The sequence below is a fragment of the Pleurodeles waltl genome, chromosome 8 (genome assembly GCF_031143425.1).
Source record: "Pleurodeles waltl isolate 20211129_DDA chromosome 8, aPleWal1.hap1.20221129, whole genome shotgun sequence".
NCBI classification, from domain to species: Eukaryota; Metazoa; Chordata; class Amphibia; order Caudata; family Salamandridae; genus Pleurodeles; species Pleurodeles waltl.
This window is the reverse complement of record NC_090447.1, coordinates 1111007878-1111027966: the sequence shown is the minus strand read 5'-3', so window position 1 is coordinate 1111027966 and position 20089 is coordinate 1111007878.

The following is a 20089-nucleotide window of genomic DNA, read 5'->3' as shown; positions in this document are numbered from 1 at the left end:
GGATCTTGAGCCGGGGGCGTCGGGAGCAGAGTGGGAAGTCTCACGCTTCTGGCGGGAAACGTGAAGTCTTTAAAGTTGTAGAAAAGTTGCAAGTTTGTTGCAGATTGTTGAGCAGAGCCACTGCTCACGGGAGTTTCTTGGTCCTAGGGGTCAGGGCAGTCCTCTGAGGCTTCAGAGGTCTCTGGTCCCTGTGGGATGCGTCGTTGGTTGCAGGTTTTCGACTCTGGAGACAGGCCGGTAGGGCTGGGGCCAAAGCAGTTGTTGTTGTCCATCGTCTCTGCAGGCTTGTAGGTCAACAGTCCTTCTTCTTTGATTCAGGTTGCAGGAATCTGATTTCCTTGATTCAGGGTCACCCTTAAATACTAAATTTATTGGGGTGTTTAGGTCTGGGGGCAGTAGCCAATGGCTACTGTCCTTGAGGGTGGCTACACCCTCCTTGTGCCTCCTCCCTGAGGGCACATCCCTATTCCTATTGGGGGAATCCTCCAAAATCAAGACGAAGGACTTCTAAAGGCAGGGGTCACCTCAGCTCAGGACACCTTAGGGGCTGTCCTGACTGGTGGGTGACTCCTCCTTGTTTTTCTCATTATCTCCCCTGGACTTGCCACCAAAAGTGCCCCACTAGCTGGAGTGCCCTGGGACATTGTAACATGAAACCTGGGCCTTTGATGCTCACTGCTAGGTGTTACAGTTCCTGCAGGGGGGGAGGTGTGAAGCACCTCTACCCAGAGCAGGCTTTGTTTCTGGCCTCAGTGGGCACAAAGGCCCTCACCCTAGGGGGTCAAAAACTTGTCTCTCAGCAGCAGGCTGGCAGAGACCAATCATCCTGCACTGAAGGATTGGGTAAAATACAGGGGGCATCTCTAAGATGCCCTCTGTGTGCATATTCTTTTCATAAATCCAACACTGGCATCAGTGTGGGTTTATTATTCTGAGAAGTTTGATACCAAACTTCCCAGTATTCAGTGTAGCCATTATGGAGCTGTGGAGTTCATTTTGACAAGCTCCCAGACCATATACGTAATATGGCTGCACTGTACTTACAATGTCCAAGAACAAACTTAGACACTGTAGGGGCATATTGCTCATGCAGCTATGCCCTCACCTGTGATATAGTGCACCCTTTCTTAGGGCTGAAAGGCCTGCTAGAGGGATGCCTTACCGATGGCACAGGCAGTATTTTGTGGGCATGGCATCCTGAGGGGGATGCCATGTCGACTTTGCCTTTTTCTCCCCACCAACACACACAATCTACAATGGGAGTGTGCAGCACTTAGGGACCTTCCCTGGTCACACGGCCCTTGGTACAACTGGTACCTTTTACAAGGGACTTTTCTGTGTGCCGGGGGGTGCCAATTGTGGAATCAATGGTACATTTTAAGTGAAAGAACACTGGTGCTGGGTCTTGGTTAGCAGGGTCCCAGCACACTTCTCAGTCAAGTAACTGGGGGGTAAATGCAACAGGGAGCCATTTTCCTACATGTAGTGACTGCAGGTATGGTGGATATGCTGCATGTAGGAGTGGTTGTGATGTTTGCCGGTGTGGTGACTGGGGTTCTGCTATGGTACTGCAGGATTGGTGTGGTGGCGGGACCTGTGAATGTTGGTATAGTGTCTGCAGGTGTGTTAGGTGTGCTGTCAGTGGATGCTGGTGTGGGTATCAGGGAACGTAGTAACTGTTGTTGTGTGTGTAGGTGTATGTTGCTTGTGTGCATGCAGGTGATGTGTCTTGTAGTGCATGTCTTTGTCCTAGCCACCCTTGGATGTTGAGGTGGATGCACAGCTGTCTGTCTGAATGCTTTTGCTGGGTCGGGGAAGAGGAGTTTGGGTTTGGGAAGAGGAAGGTGGAGGGTGGACAGGAGACAAAGGTTAGCTGGTTGCCATCAGTGTGGAGGCCAGAGCCTGAAAGGATCTCTGTAGGCTAGCCAGTGCATCATGAATACCCTCCAGGAACATATTGTTCTGTTTTATCTGCTTTGCAAGTCCCTGTCTGGCATTCACAATGGTCAGATTACCCAGATCGACCTCAGGAGGTCAAAAGCTTCCTCACTGAGGGCAGCAGGGCTGACAGAGGCAGAGCCAGGGGCAGAGCCAGGGGCAGAGGTGTCTGCAGCAAAGGAGACACCTACCCTCTTAGGTGAGCAGGCATGGTCAACTGGATAGGGAACTACATGGAGGGCGGTGGTAGTAAGTGGGGTGGGGGACTTAGATGGTGCTGAGGTAGTCCCAGATGGGTCGGCCACCTACAGGGAGTTTCCACTGGAGGAGGATTCCTACGACGTAATCCTGTCTCCCCCTGCTACTGGGTCCCTCTGTGTAAGTGGTCTCAGCACTCTGGGTCCTGTGGCCAGCAGTTTCCCCACTCTGCTGTGCCCCATCTCCTTCACCAACTGATGCTGATGCACAATCAGAGAGAGAGGGTCATCACATTCTTAACAACATACATATACATTACAACATACACAACAGTAACAACACATCTATGTCAAATAAAGGCCCAGGTAGAAATAACTCAGAGCCTTCATCATGTCACACCTAGATACTTCCATCATGCCCGTATGACCACAGTCTCACCCACAACAAAAGCCAACTATCTGACCACTACATCACCATCCCATCAATTCACCAGTAACTCAAAAGCATCATGCACAAGATGAATTGGCTACATTTAAAACCTCTACCCATACAGATCATCACTGTCTATCAACAAATCATTTTAAGGAAATGCTGTTAACTGACAACACAATATCATACCTCCCCCTCATCCACACCCGCCCAGTCAATCATCATTGTCATGTTCCATGAAAGTAAGCTCATCTCACTTCAAATACAACACAGCATGTTTCTTTCTAAACACATGCCTAACTTATCATTCTGTACACAACTTACATAATGGCAAACATCTCAGATGAAGACATTACATATGACATACCCAAACTGTGTGCCTTGCGAAATGATAGCAGATCATTGAAACATCTATCGAAATACAATGAAAAGGTTCATAAAGAGTATCTGGACCCAATTATATAACTCATTGACACATATACACCTATTCTATGTCCTGCAATAAGGGACTACTTAGCACACACAATAAATCCACAGACAACCACAGGGAGCATAGTAACATCACCAATACAATGGACAACAAACAATGTGCACGAAGGGCTCATGGTATTCCACCATACATGCTGATTACAAACTTCTACATGACCACATCTAAACACCCTAATCACTAACAACTGTCTAGACATGTCATCCATATTACCTTAGTCCAGAACTAACATTGAAACAACTAATTACTAAGGTAACCCTGAATGACACATACATCTAGTCAAGCAAAATGAATGACAACATGTCACATAACACCAACATGTGTATGTCTAATGGAACACCTGCCACACCATCAAGTCAGACAGAAATGAGGAGATCCATTACTGAAACTGTCCAAGCAGCCTCAAATTAGCAAAGGTAAGTCTGGTAAAGAAGAGATTTCAATACTACAGTAGCCACGAAGTATCAATTTACACATGATGTAGGCAGAAAATAGTTCTTGTTGTAGTCATATAGGTATACTATTGCCCTATATAGCATGGACAATATACATGAGCTAAGGAATCAGCAAACTAGCCACTTGTCTTCTCATAATCATATACACAAGACCAAATAGTATTAGTAAACATGTCAATGTATCATTATCAACATGATTTCCAACATGAAGGATGTCCACCGTGATCAAAACTCACCTTTCCCAATGTATAAATCTGAACTGACAATGGGGATACCTCCTCAGACCTCCGACAGAGTGCGGTGAGTTTGACAGAGCTAATTCCTGCAAGGGATGACAGCCTCACATTCAGTTTCCATCTATTTCAGGACACAGGATTACTTGGTCCTGTTACTTATCTGTCAGAACCAGTGTTGCACATAGAGCAACATCCAGTGTGTCCAATAGGACTGATGTGAGACCAAAGAGCTATACAACTGATCAATTGAGTAAATTGACTTGGGAGCACTGGGTGGTTAGGATGACACAGCTGGTAAAACATATGTATGACAGAGTAAAATTGCACATATGACACAGTCACATCTGCATCTCCACATTAAGTCATACCATTTGGTTGACATAGGTTATGAACCTGTCCCTATACACAATACTATGACCACATCTGTGTTCTTATGTTGCCAACTCGAATACTACATCTACCTAGGTGACTATTTACCTGTATGACTTACCACATTGTCACACATGAGATACTTATACATCATACACTGAACTTGAAGAGGCATGTCCACATCCGAAAACTTCAGTGACATCAAGTAGGCAAACATTTCCAACATCTCAGCTCACACTCATTTACAAACTAGGATCTGCATACATCAACACCTTCACTACTTTACTTTCCAGGTACACTATCAAACACCACACCTACAAGACATTAATTTTGCAGTGGATCCACCTGCTCCTCTGTTGCACCATACAGCTGTCCATACAGGGATAGGACCTCCTCAACAAGACTTCGGATGCCGCCACTGGCCCAAGACTGCCAAAGGCAGTAATGTCTCTCAATGGCAATTTCCACCATGGTTGTGACTAGCTACTGCCGTGATGACTTCCACTGGCTGACTGAGGTCACTTCCACATGTCCAGTACACTAGGTCAGGTGTCTGCCATTTTAAGCACATTTCTTGTATCAAAGAATTTTAAAATTTGCGTCACTAACTGTACCCCATATTGTGCAGTATATCTGTAAGTACTGCTTTCATGTTTAGTTGTCTATATGTCCATCTGTGCTGTAAATGCTGTGTAACTGGAGGGCATGTGGTGATAGCAACGTACACCTACTCTGAGATTCCGTATGTGCCTTGAAAATGTAGATAATTACTAACAATATGTGTAAAACAGGTCAAGTTGGTGGGACTCACTAACATGTTCAGTAACAGATGAATATGTGTGTAGCTTAATAGTTAGTTGAGGGAATGTGCACCAAGGAGGGTGTCATCAGAAGCATAGCTATCTGCTATACTGTAGATGTCACAGGTTGTAACAGATCTCAACAGCAGATATGTGTGAGCTGTTTAACTTTACATGATGTGTGCTTACTGCATGTCACATAGTATGTTTACTTCTTTTCAGATAGTTACCCTGTCATGAGGAGAGGAAGACAATCACCAGTGTACCATCTACTAGTAGACCTGCACAATCTGGAGGAGAGACATTGTATCCCGACATATCGGCTGAATCGTCATATTTTCATGGATCTTTGTGATCAGTTGGAGCCAGATCTGATGCCTGCCATTCGCAATCCCTATAGAATACCTCCCATCATTCAAGTCTTGTCAGTGCTACACTTCCTGGCCACCCAGTCCTTTCACAATACAACGGCCTTGACTGCAGGGATGTCTTAGCCCATGTTCAGTCTGGTTTTGAAGGATGTACTGTGTGCATTGTTGAAACACCTGGACAGCTACATCAGGTTTCCCCAATGTGCGGATTTGCCCTATGAGAAGGAAGAGTATTATGCAATGGGACACATTTCACATGTGGTTGGAGCGATAGATGGCACACATGTAGCTTTGGTTTCCCCCCGTGCCAACGAATAGGTGTACATGAACAGGAAAAATTACCACTCCATAAACATTCAAGTGATGTGTCTGGCAGACCAGTACATTTCATAAGGCAGTGCTAAGTATCCAGGATCAGTCCATGATTCATTCATCATGCAGAATAGCAATGTCCACTGCTGATGACTCGACTCCATACAGAGAGGGCCTGGAGGGTTGGTAAGTTGCAATTGAAATGTATGTTTACAATGTATGTCTCCCGCCATCACAATGTTGTATGTCCCACAAATATGTGTGTATGGTCCTACTAAATTGTTTAGAAGTGACTCTGGGTATCCAAACCATTCTTGGTTGTTGATACTAGTGAGGTACCTAACGACACCAGGGTAAGCCCACCACAATGAGGCCCACGGAAGGACAAGGTGTGCTGCTGAGTGGACCTTTGGGCCCCGAAGGCAAGATTTAGGTGCATAGCCATGTCAGGTGGAGCGGTCCTCTACTCACCCAACAAGGTATATCAAATAATAGTTTCCTGCTGCATGCTTCACAATCTTGCCCTGAGACTACACATACCATTTATACCAGATAAGGGGTAGCCAGCAGAACCTGTGGGTAGAAATGCAGATTTGCCAAGTGATGAAGAGCCAGGGGAAGATAAAGCAGGAGACTCTAGGGCAGATCTCATCAATCAGTACTTCAACTGACTAAAAAGTATGCAAATTTGACATAATGTTGTGATGTATTTTGTAACATGAAGTAGATGGGTAGCATGTCACCTCGTTTCTTGCATCAACTGTGGAGTTGAAGATAGACTTAATACCTATGAGTGAGTTGCGTATGCAGACTGAAATTTTATATTATGTACAGGACTGAGCGCTGTACAGAATAATGTATTGTTGTTGCAGATGCAAAGTCACAATTAGTTGCCTGACTTCTCTGATTTGAGGAGAGTATTCCACTATGGCCTATCCCTTTTCTCTTTTAATGACAGATTTGCCTAGCTAGTGTTTGGCTCATCATCCTCAGCAAACAACAGACAGTGTCAGAAGCAGATAGGAATTGCAGAGAGACATGAGAAGTGGACATTGCTGAAACCAAGTACTATTAGTCCTGATTATGTGGAGTGTAACAAATATTGTTAGGTTGTCAGAACACTGGGGTAGAAAAGTGTTTTCCCATGAAGTTCACCTGTAGTGTACAGGAGTTTGTCAAATGGTGTCATTTGTGTCTGGATATGTGTCTGGCAAATGTGTAAATGTAGGACCATATCCTCTAACATCACAATGGTTTCTGTTGTATGTAAACTTCCTTGTACCTAGCTGTCCGTGTGTTCCTACTTTGCATACCAATGTGCATGTCACTGTGGACTGACATAGGTAAATGACAAGCCCACAGGTATGTGGCCAATGTAAATGAAAGGTTCCAGGACTGGGGACATCAGTACTGATCACTGTTGGTACAATTGGAAATGAATCTTTGGAAGCTGTGGCATGGTATTGTGATAGGTGATACAAAGGACCAATCTGTGTACACAATGGATGAAACAGCCCTTGGGACAGAGGTTTGGGGGTGAATGGTTGCATATAGATGCAACAAGGTTGGGAAGAGTTGATGTGGGCAGGGTGAGGGTGGCAGTTGTTGACTGACCAGGTTTTCCAGATGGGCCCGGTTCGTCATCAGTGTCCAGATATTCAGGGGTGTTTTCCTCACTGGGGCCTTCATCCAGAGGGGTAGTGACAGTCTCTGGCATCCTTTCCATGGTGACAATAGGAAGGTTACCTGTGAAAGGATTAAAAGACAGAGTTCAGGTTACATTGGGGGTATTGTTGCAGTTGGGTGAGATAGTCAGTGCCTTAACATGATCCCCAGCAATGACTTTGACAACTGCTGCACAGAAGAACTTAGTACAGCATACAACTCTGTGACTTCAATTCTATACTCCATGTATTGAGTTGTTAGGTTAGGTTGGTACTGTTTGTACTGCTGATGACATCTGATATTGTCTGATTATTGACATGGCTGTACACCTCTGTTATCCATTGAACTGTCTGGCATGACAGATGGCATAATTAAGCGCTGTACAATACACATTGGTGTCCTTGTAGGAACACAGCATGTGAGTAAGAAATAAGCATTGACCTCTATCATTATGTACTACATGTGCATCCACTCAGCCATCTGAATTTCCAAACCAGATGTGTATTTTACAAGCTAATGATCTTTCATCTGTGGCCATTTTCACTGGGCACACAGCTTAGGTGTGTTTTGCTTGGGATGCCAGTGAGAATGTGCCATTGCATTGCTGTTATTGCTCTGTTCTGTTCCACACTCAAACAATCAATATGGCGAACATTGAAAATTAGGTTAACATGAATGACCTAATATTTGGTGCAGTGTCCAAGTTTTGAAAATGTTGGGATATTGCATTCTAGGAGTTGTAGTGCTATGATTATCCGGTACTCATGTGTCATTTCTAAGGGCTCTGAGGCCAGATGAATTTAGTGGACATGTGGCATTCCAGAAAGGGGTATTAGGTGATTAAGACAGAGTTGTAGTGGATGGTGTGTTAATTGGTGTGTGTTTAAGTGGTGAGGGAGCATGCAGGACTAGACAATTGAGTCACATGAATGTTGTGGGTACTTACCCGACTCTAATCCCCCTGGTATTCCTGTCACACTCTCAGGATGCAGGATGTCTAAGACCTTCTCCTCCCAAGATGTGAAAGTAGGGGGAGGAGGTGGGGGCCCACTACCAGTCTTTAGTGCTGTGAGCTGGAACCTGGCTGCCATGGAATGGACCTTCCCCCGAAGGTCATTCCACCTCTTCCTGATGTCCTCCCTTGTGTGTGGATAACTGCAATCAGAATTCACCCTGTAGACAATCTTTTGTCACAAATCCATTTTCCTGGCAATAGATGTTTATTGGACCTGTGCTCCGAACAGGTGTGTCTCTACCCTGACAATTCCATCCACCATGACCCTCAACTCCTTATCTGTGAAACATGGGTGTTTTTGTGAGGACATGGTAGTGGTTGAGGAGAGTGTTTGGTTGTGTTCAAAGTGTAAGGGCGCAGAGTTAGGTAAATGGTGGCGTATTGGTGAGGTGATGGGTGTTGTGGATTGTGTGTGGTACTAGTATGTGTGTTTAGTATGTTGTGCAGGTGTGTGATGTGTGCATAATGAAGTGTAATAAGCCGTCTATTCTTGCTAATTTGAAGTCTCTGGGATGATGGATGTCTGTGGCTCTGTGTGGCTGAAAAACAAAGGTTACTGAGACGCCATAGATAGGAAATAGAATTTAAAAAAACATAGACATTCAGTGAAAAAAACAAAGGTCACAGGGACGTTTTAGTTATGCTCCAATTTTAAATGCACAAAACCATAGAAATTAACATGTTATCTCAAGTAACCATAACTTGTGCCCTAGGTAACTATAATTCGCGCCCTCACCATGCAGTGCTAATTACCCTACAAATTATTGCACTCATGACATCGTTGATAACATCATTGACAATATCAATGTAATATTTGCAGTAACATTTTTTGACGAAAAAACTGTGCATGGTGGGGGCGCAAGTTATAGTTACCTTAGGGCATGAGTTATAGCTTGTGATAACTCTAACTACAATGGGTGAATTTCTATGGTTTTGTATGTTTTAAATGTGAGCCTAACTATAAAGACCCTGTATCCTTTGTTTTTGTCAGTGACTAGATAGATATGTGCGTGTGTGTGTGTGTGTGTACATACAGGTGAAGCTAAATGTAGTAAACTTACGTTACCTATATACATACTTACCTTTCTGATTGCTCATTTGACAATATGCTTTTGTAGGAAAGTACCATCTTTCTTCGCGTGTTACCCCCAATTGCTGCCTGTTTATCAATGTGTTTTGCCTGTCTCACTGGGATCCTGCTAGCCAGGACCCCAGTGCTTATAGTTTGTAGCCTATGTGTGTGTTGTCAGTATGCTTAACTGTGTCACTGAAGTTCTGCTAACCAGAACTCCAGCAGTTATGCTCTCTCTACTTACCAAATTAGTCAATATAGTTTAGTTACTCCATATTCCAATTCCAATTGGCACATTGGACCTCCCTTATAACCACCTAGTACATGGTACCTAGCTACGCAGGGCATTGGGATTCCATGAGATCCTTATGGGCTGCAGCATTTCTTTTCAAACCATAAGGAGCACAGACAAACCTTGCTTCAGGACTGCCACTGCAGCTTGACTGAAATATTACCCACACTATTTCACAGCCATTTCCACTGCATTTAAGTAACTTGTAATTCACCTATTTGTCTAACCTTAATTTACTGAAGGCTAGGTTCAAAGTTACTAAGTGTGAGGGCACCCTTGCACTAGCAAAGGTGCCCCCACATTGTCCAGGGCACATTCTCCATACTTCGTGAGTGCGGGGATAACATTACACATGTGCACTACATATATGTCAATACATGTGGCTTCACAATGGTAACTCCTGATATGGCCATGTGAGGTGTCTAAGATCATGGAATTGTCCCCCATTCCAAATCTGGGGGCTCCACCATGGACCCCCAATACTGCCAAACCAGCTCTCTGAGGTTTCCACTGCAGCCCCAGCTGCTGCCACCTCAGAGGCAGCTTTCTGCCTTCCTGGGGTCTGAGCAGCTCAATGCCGGGAAGGCAGAACAATGCATTTTCTTTGAAAGGAGGGTGTTACACCCTCTCCCTTTGGAAATATGTGTTACAGGCTTGGGAGGGGTAGCTTTCCAGAGTCTCTGGAAATACTTTGAAGGGCACAGATGGTGCCCTCCTTGCATAAGCCAGTCTACACCGGTTCAGGGACCCTCAGTACCTGCTAGGCGTGAAACTGGACAAAGGAAAGGGGAGTGACCACTCCCCTGTCCAACACCATCCCAGGGGTGGTGCCCAGAGCTCCTCCAGAGTGTCCCTGGCATTAGCCATCTTATATTCCAAGGTGGGGGGACACTCTGGAGACCTCTGAGTGGTCAGCGCCAGCAGGTGACGTCAGAGACCCCTTCTGATAGGTGCATACCTGGGTAGGTAGCCAATCCCTTACTCAGGGCTATTTAGGGTCTCTCCTCTGGGTATTTCCTCAGATTCAGCTTGCAAGAGTCCTCCAGGAATCCTCTGCATCCTCAGCTTCAGCTTCTGACCCTCAGATCAACTGCAGACTGCTCCAGGAACCACTGTAACTGCAACAATGTATCAGGGACGACTCCTGTGATCTGCAACATCAACTCCAGCCTGCATTTGCAACAGTTTCCAAGGTGTGCACACTCTGAGGACTGCCTGTCTTTATCCTGCACCAGAAGAACCGAAGGAATCTCGCGGGGAGTGACTGAGTCACTTCCCTGCTTCTGAAGGCACCCTTCAGCAAAGATGACCGGTACTCTGGGACTGCTCTCCTGATGACTAGCATGCTCTGTGGAACACAGGTGGTGGACCAACATGACCCAGACTGTCCTAACATACAGCTGTCCACATTTGGTGGAGGTAAGAGCTTGTGTCCCCGTGCTGCGACAGTACCCCTGTGCACCACGTCATCTCCAACTCCTTGGGCTTCTGTGCACTTCTTCCAAGAATCCTTCATGCACAGTATAGCCCAGCTCCTCAGCACTCTATCCTGCGATGCACAACTCACTGAGTTGTTCTCCAGCAGCGTGGGACCTTCCTTTGTTGTGCTGCGACAACTGCACTCTGCATCTTCTTTGTCCTCATGTCCTGGGACTCCCGTGGGTGCTGCCTCATCTTCTTTGGGCTCTCTGAAGTGCCAAGAGCCCCCTCTGTCTCCTCAGTCTGAGTTGAGACCCCCAGGTCCCTCCTGGGTCCAGGCAGCTCCATTTTGACGCAAACTGTGTACTTGTGTGAACCAAGGCTTGTTGGCGGAATCCAGCAACACAAACAGCTTGCATCCAATAACTCGATGAGGGACATCCCCTACACCATGCAGGAACCTGCAGCCATCTTCATTGGTGCTCTTCTGTACTCTTCTTCTTACCGGAGAATCCACTTTTGCACGATCTTCTAGTTTGGCAGGGGCTCGAGTCCTTACTGGACTCTTCTTCGACTTCTGGACTTGGTCTCCTTTCTCCACATGTCTTCAGGTCCAGGAATCCACCATTTGATGATTGCAGTCTTGCTTTGCTCTTGCAAAACCTCTTATCAAAACTTGTAGTGTGTCCTGAGGAAACTTGCTGTACTTTACTCCTGCTTTCCTGGCTCTGGGTGGGGTACTTTACTTACCTTTGGTATTTTCTTAAACCCCCAGCATCCTTCTACACACTACACTTGCCTAAGGGGGAATTCATGATTCACATTCTACTATTTTAGTATATGGTTTGTGTTTCCCCTAGGTCCATTGCAATCTATTGCATTTTCTACTGTTTGCACTATTCTATGACTGTTTACTTTCTTGATTTTGGTTACTAGTGTGTAACTTGTCTTTAATACTTACCTCCAGAAGGAGTATTGCCTCTAAGATATTTTTGGCCGTGTGTCACTAAAATAAAGTACCTTTATTTTTGGTAACACTGAGTATTGTCTTTTATTGTGTATAAGTACGGTGTAACTATGGCGGTATTGCAGGAGCTTTGTATGTCTCCTAGTTCGCCTAAGCTACTCTGCCACAGCTACCTCTAGACAGCCTAGGCTGCTAGAACACTGCCTTCATTTCACTAATAAGGGATAACCGGGCCTGGTATAAGGTGTATTTTCCTGAGGTACCAACTACAAACCAGGCCCGCCTCCTACAGCTTGCTACAACATTTTTGTAGCACAATATTTAAAACTCAATATTTTGGTACCATGTTTGTTCATGCCACATAAAGTGAGTAAGTTGCAGTACAGATGTGGGTCAAAGGACCCTTCCTACAATACTGCTCAACTGGCTGCTATTGCAGTGTGTGGACATTCAGAAGTGGAAATTGCCTCATTTCCTTCTGCTTGTGAGTATGTCCCTTTGCCCTTCCATTTTCCAGTTAAATCTGCACATTGACAGTGTGACCAAAGAGCCTTGTTCAATGTGTACCATTTAAGGCATAGTAAGTGTGTCTTTCCTTTGGGTACATTTAGAAGGGGTAGTTAATCCATATGTACGATGGGGTGCACATCCACCAACACTGTCATTGTAACCTTGGTCATGTTTTGAATATATTTACAACTTCAACTTGTACTCCATAATTCAGTGTTCCCTTTTGTGAACAGAGTAGATTCATAGGAGACTATCCACATTTAAGTCTTGAATTCAGCTCTCTATTGGCTAGACTTATTATGTCAAATTTACATAGGGTGATTTTGTATTTTCTCCTGTCCATGATGGCTTTTATTTCCATCTCAGTTATCTTCTCTGGATTTGATTTCTTTTCTCTCTCTTCTTGGTGCTTTTCCGGCCAGACACATGCCGGTCTCACAGTGTTCTGCTGGGTTGACTCCTACAACTGATATTGTTCACAATCGGACAAATACTTTTTTAACTTAGCTTCCTGCACTCTATGGGAATGCAAGTAATATCTTGTATTCTTTCCCAAGTGTGGCTTCTCTCCTTATTCCGCTCACTCTCATGTTTCCCACTTCCCCACTTTGCTTGTTCATTGCTTTACTGTTTCTACCTGCTTGACTTATTTAACAAATATGTCCTCACCCTTGCTTCCACATTGCTTGCCAGCCTCTTTCAGCTTGGTAACAAATCCACTGTAACCCCATCTCCCACTCTTCCTAAAAATATATTTATTAATGTATGTCAATTTATCAGTGGGTGGCCAACTTAGAGCAAAATTCACCATTTGGCCACTACTGAGTGCATATGCACACAGATAGTCTGGGATGATTTCGGCTTCCCCCAATTTTGGGAGAGGCCTGACTCAGTCCCAGCTAATGCTCTTTCACTGGTCAAATTGAGATATTGGGAGTAGGCCAATGAGCAGGTCATTCATAATAATGGGATGGGTTGTTTATAATCAGACTTTTTGCTTGTTAAACCAGAGCCATGGCCTGAGCAATTCCTTGATCTGCCAATACCTGCACATACCTGCACTTTATTCCTTCAGTTCAGATACAGTACTTTACCAGTTAATACTTTTACTGCGCGGTGGTCGCAGAATAGCCCTTAGGCCAACAAGTGCAAAAAGTGTAATTTATGTATGGAGTTAACTGAACACATGCTCTTTTTTTGCCCCCTATATAAAATTCCCAGGGAAAAATGGATCATCTCTCTATGCAATGCTTTGTCTTGATATGATCGTTCCAATGCACATAGAATTTGCAAATATGACCCGTCCACATTGTTAGTAAATGCAGTTACTAAATACTTGTCATCAGCTTGGTTCATGCACCCTAGGGCCATTGCAGCATCAGGTCACAGTGTTTAGCCTCTATTACTGGTAAATAACTATTTAACCATGTGGCTTGGATAGGGCCTTTGGAACTGATTTCTTTTAGATAGTACATTGGCAATTATCTTGTGTCCCTGTTACTTTACCACCAGTGCTAGCTGTAAAGTGTTATTTCTATGCATTTGTTTAATGTGTGCGCTATTTCAACATGAATTTAACAATTGTTTTAAGTTATGATATATGCTTTTTGTCACACTGTGCATTAGCTTCTAATGATTTGACCGTGCTTAAATTATGTGTTTTTTAAATGCGAATCCTGTTTTCCACTTTCTTTGCTATATGATCGTGCAGGTTGTAGGCTCTTCTTTGCCAAAGCATGTTATTTGATTTAATATGAAATTGTATCAATCTGCAACACAATCTCTGCATTTTATATCCTGGGCCGGACTATTTGTTCTTATCTTGATTATGGTAATAACTGGGAAAACTTGAATCTGTAACCACTTTTTTTTTCTTCTTGTTGGTTCATAAATATTTATATAATCTTAACTTTGTGATACAGATGTTTTAGTAATTTTGGCACCTAAATGTAAAACCATGTAACGGTAGTGTCTTGGCCTATGATTGACCTTTTACCCCTAGTGACTATGGCCTTAGAGAAGTTATTCCTATTTAATGTACACTCTACTTTAAGTCAGTGTGGTGCTTTGTAAAGCACAATATTAATGAATGCACTTTCCTGTTTTATCGTTCTATGTGTAAACTTTTATGAACTATGGTCGAAATAAAGTATGATTTGATTTGATTTGATTTGAGTGCATATGCACACAGATACATGGGTATGTAATATCTTAGCTACTCCTATTCCAAGGCAGCCACCGCTGTTGTGCATGCATTCACAACAGTCTTCTTTGAGCAGAATTTATTAAAATATTATAAAGGCATTTAAAAATGGCAGCTGTGCATGTTCATGCTTCCACAGTAGTCATCCCTGAATGCCATTTTTTAAAATATATATACATCATAAAATAACTACTATGGGTGTACGTAATCAGGGACATCCATGTTGAATGTGTTTATAAAGTTGGTGCATTTACACCTAGTAGGATTAAACTCATTCAGAACACTTTCACCTTGACATGAAGTTATGAATTACCAGTAATGTAAGAATATTGCCACCAAACAAATGCATTTCATTTAACTAAGAGGAAGTACTCCTACTTGGTAGTGACTCAAATCGGATCTTTAGGCACCTCTTTTTTATATGATGTTCCATATCAAGGGCCTCATTACGAGTGTGGCAATCTTCAGTCTGCCAGATTCACTGTGAATGTTGGACCCCCACACCCGTGGCCGTCTGACCTCCATTTTGCGACCCTGGTGGTTGGAATGCCAGGGGACTAATGCCACTGTCAGGAACATGTTCCGCGATGGAGTGGTGGTATTTGGAGATGTGACCAGCCATGGGGGCGCTGAGTTCAGCGCTGCCATGCTGATCAGGAGATCCTTTTCCATTTGCCTTTTCATGGCAGGGTCTCCACCATAAAAAGGCTGATGGAAAGGAAGTGCTGGGGGCCACATTTGGGCCCCTGCACAGTACACTCGGAATGCACACTGTTTGGCACAGCAGACAGTGTGTATTCCGAGTGCTACTCTATGCACCCTCTGTGCAAATGCATTGGCCAAGCTCCATGGGGAGCCGAGGAGAATGCCTCCGCACGATTTCTGCTGGGCTGACTGGTGGAAACCACAGATTTCTGAGGTTTCCACGTGTCAGCCCAGTGGAAACCTTGTGATTGGCCAATGGGGAGACTACCAGCTCTGAGACAACCACCCTGTCAGAAGCTCGGAGGATTGGCAAATCCGTCCACGGAACTCGTAATCAAGCCCTTAGTGTGTTTAATTCGGAGTAAGCACTCATTTGTTGGAGCGTTAAGTCTTTATCTATAGGCACAATTTGTCTTTAGGTGAATTTCAGTATTTAGCAGTGAATTCCTGTTACAGAAGGTTAAGGAAGAACTAGATTACAGAAAATGGAGACACAACCAATCTCTGGAAAAACCCTCCTGTTTTCTTTCAAATAGCTGTAGATGAGCGCATTCAGTAGATTGTCACCAAACGGGGTAGCATTCACTAATAAAGCAATGGAAATTCCTGTTGAACACACATTTGATTGGACACTGTAGACTCTTCTTGGTAAAATATGTATTGGGTTCCATTTTGATGCTAAATTCACAAAAATTCAATCTCAAAATGGAGAAATTGCAAATATGAAACTACTGGTGCCTGTTGAGCTGAAGCTACACTCTACATTCCTAAGCTATCTGAAATCCTTTTCTAAACGAAATAAAGTGTGTTGAATGCAGGATCTCAATCCGGTCTGTTCTGGCTGTGTGGGCATAAGTGAGCTTGTAGTCTCAATTCTTCTCTTACTCTTAGTGCATATCCAATGACTCCCCCTTTTGATCACTTCAGAATATCCAAGATTAAGGAATCCCTAATGAGCCCTCTTTTTCCTGACATTTGTAAAAATTGTTATTTGATATAGAATGATATATCCACCAAAAAAAGAAGGATCTCCTTCAATATTTTCAGAGGCATTATCACTATTTGGTGGCTATTCAACCCATTTTCAGTAGGGTTGTCGTCTTCCTAATATGAATTTAAATCTTACGTTGTCAGTCCTAGTTAGCAAAAGTATAAAAAAGCATTAGCTGAGCAGTGCATGGTTAGGAAAACTTTGATGTCATGGTGCTTCTTTGTAACAGGTTTAATGATGCTAGTATGCCCTTCTCCCCACTCCCAGATTTTTGACATACACAGGTGAAAAACAAGATCCTGAGCCCTATGTAGTGGTACAGGCCAAAATATCATAACCAGCTGAAATAGCTGGCAGCAAACATAGAAAATTACAACACCAAACGTGTAGTGCCTATTCACAAAGGTAGATTTATAAGTGTGTGCATCTAAATATGTTAATTTACTCTTAAACTAAATGCATTACTTTGTCTTTTTACCATTACCAATTTTAAATTCATGATAAAGCAAAGACCTACATGCCCCACTCCTTAAAACCAGACGTTGAAGTAAAATATATCAGTGTAAAGTTACCACTAGTATTGTTTCACATGTAGATAGCAGCTGAAGATCGCTCTATTGTAAAGTATATGGACAATTTAGAAAGTCTATTAAGTTATTAAGTGTTACAAGGTGAGCAAAAGTATTTGTATGTCAAACATAAATGTAAATATGTGTGTGTGTTTTAAATACTATACAAAATAAAATAAATGCTACAGCACTGTTAACTAATATACCGTTAAGTATTTAAAAAATGTACATATATTAAGATCTTTTGCTTTTTATATTATTATGTACGTATTAAAAATTACTAATAGTTAAGTATAGAATTAATTTCACTTAATTTATTAATTTTTCAAAAAATATCAAGTTAGATATCAGTGCAAGGATACCCTTGCGGGTGATAGTGCTCTTTACATGTACACATAACATAACATAACATTTCATTTTAAATTAAAAAGGCTTTTGAAATATCTATATTAAAATCAGTTTTATTTTTAGTGATACATATATATACATATATATATATATATAAATATGTATATATTGAACATTATTTCCTTGTGCTATTATTTCAAGTTCCAGCCTCCATTATTTGAAGTGGAAGATGTTGCAGTACAGCAGTTACTTTGCACAAAATCCTTTAAAATGTGCCTGCCTCAAGTTATGAGCTGCATGTTGATTTGTGTAACTACCACAGAGCAGACTGCAAAGTCTTTCATCTATCTTCACCAACAAGATCTCTTGCATTAAAGGGGTTATGACCCAAATTGTTATACTTACCGCTTAGCCACCTAAATATCCTTGTTGGAAAGTTGGTTATTGGTAAGGGCAGATAGGGACCTACACTTAGCAATAGGCCACAATCCCCCATTGGTCCAGTCAAGATCTAAATAAATTAATCCTTGCTCAACCCTTGGTAGCTTGGCCAAGGAACAGTTAGGCTTAATTTAGGAGACAAGGGTGTAATGCCTTTCATATCAACAAAATAGTGAATAAGTAAAACACAACATTCAATAAAAATCCAAAACCAATTTATAAACATAGGAAATAATGTTATCTTTAAAATGACACCAACATGACAAGAATCCAATGTAGGGAACCGGAGATATGAATTTTTAAAGGTTACATTTGTTTTAAAAAGCTTTCTAGCACCTGAAAAGGAGAAGCACCAACTGGGGACATCTGGTCGTGCTTCAGGTTGGCAGACTCAAATGTGAGGTGAACCGCGATGGAGCCCTGCTTGGATACACTGAGAGGGAGGCCTCAGTCAAAGTTTTACCTTCACACTTAGAAATTATTTCTTCCTCTGCCTCTTGCGGTCCTCTCCAGCAAGCTGTTTTTGATACACACTCGTCAGATTGCCTTTCTGCAAGTCCCTGGTCAAATCCTGGATGTCTGGCGCTCCATAGCTTCCAGCAGTGCCGACCTGAAATTCAGGCCGGGTCGGATTGAAGGTAGCCAGCTAGACTCACAGTGTCAGGTGAGTCCTCTTATGGAGCTTTTTTTCAAAGTTGCTCATAACCTCTCCGGACTTCAGGATCTGCTTTGGTCCTTGAAGGGTCCACAACTTGATACAAGGCTCCAGAAGCTTAGAGTTGCTTCTTGGGAGTTGGGACTACAGTTCCAAGAATGCACCTGGTCAGAATCCTCAAATGGCCATTAGACACTGGTCAGCTGGGCTCTTCTTGCAGGACTTGATGTTGGGGACTCTTGTTACCTTGTTTTACCTGTAGTTTACAGGGAGTCCAGTCCTGGAGTTGCAGAAGCAAGGCAAAGTCCTTTTCTCAGTGAAGCCCAGAGTGTGCAGCTGGTGCAGTCCTTGTGTGTGCAATCCTTCAGGTGCAGATGAGGAGTTCCACAGGTCAGTCCTTCTCCTTCAGTACTTTCTTTCAATAGGGATCTGAATTGCTGGGCAGCTCTGCCATCTTTATCTTTGCTCCTGGGTTGTCAAGCAGGGGGGGCACTCCTGACCAATGGGATGCAGGTACCACCCTCTGGGGTGACCACTTACTGAGAAGGTGTGGCAAAAATCAATACCAGAAAGCAACATTATTTAGAAATCCAGCATGGAGAACATTTCTCCTGGAGGTTACATCTGGCTAAGCCCACCCACTTGGTGTGGCTGTCTCCCTAACACACCCCTTCCAGGCCATCTCCTATTCTAATTAGTGGTGCTCCCAGCTGGCAGGAAGCAGGAAATAGGGGAGGTCCAGTTTCTGTCCCATGTGCCTTTCCCTCCTTTGAAAACCAATTTACCTACTCTTCCCCTATCCTGCTCTGCCATCTGCTAGAGCAGTTCTCAGGCTGCCAGAGACTGACCAAATAGGAAAGTGCACTATAGGGATGATTTTGGTACCTTTCAAAACTCTTTGCCTGTACTAGTTATAATACATCCATCATCGGCAAGTTGTTGGATTTATTCTAACTTTTAATTTGTTACCAAACTTGACAGGTTTAGGTTTTTCCAGATGAAATGATATTTTGTTAATTTGGAATAAAAGCCTGTTTTTTCCTCACCAGGGTTTCTTAATCATATTGTATAGAATCCCTGCTTATATTTACACTGCACTTAACCCCTGCGGCACCTAGGGCAGACCTTAGGAATGACCTATGTAAAAATAAGGTAGTTTGAGACTTTGGAAATACTTTGAATTCCAAAGTCAATGCTGGGGTTAACTTTAATTTAAAAGCAGCCAGCATGGCAAGTATGCTTTTACAATGACACCGTAGACCACAGCAGGGCACCCTGGGGTGCCCTAACTACACAGGGGTCCCTAAACCTACATGCCCTACCATATAGTAGGGACTTGAAGGTAGGTTGTCAGATCCAGTTATAATTATGCCTAATTTGCGTATATCATTCTACACAGGGCACTGGCCCTGGGACTGGTTAGCAGTGCACATGGCACATTCAGAGTCAGTAACCACTAGTATCAGTCAAAAACGTTTGGGGTGATCAGGGCCAAAAGGATGACTGTCTCACAACTCTTATAACATATTTATGTTGCCTCAAAAGTATCAATTTATATTATTTAAAACAACTCAATCATTTGTGGAGGTTTAGTTATAATTTGAACAAAAATGTTTAGGGATACAACTTCATCATCACATAA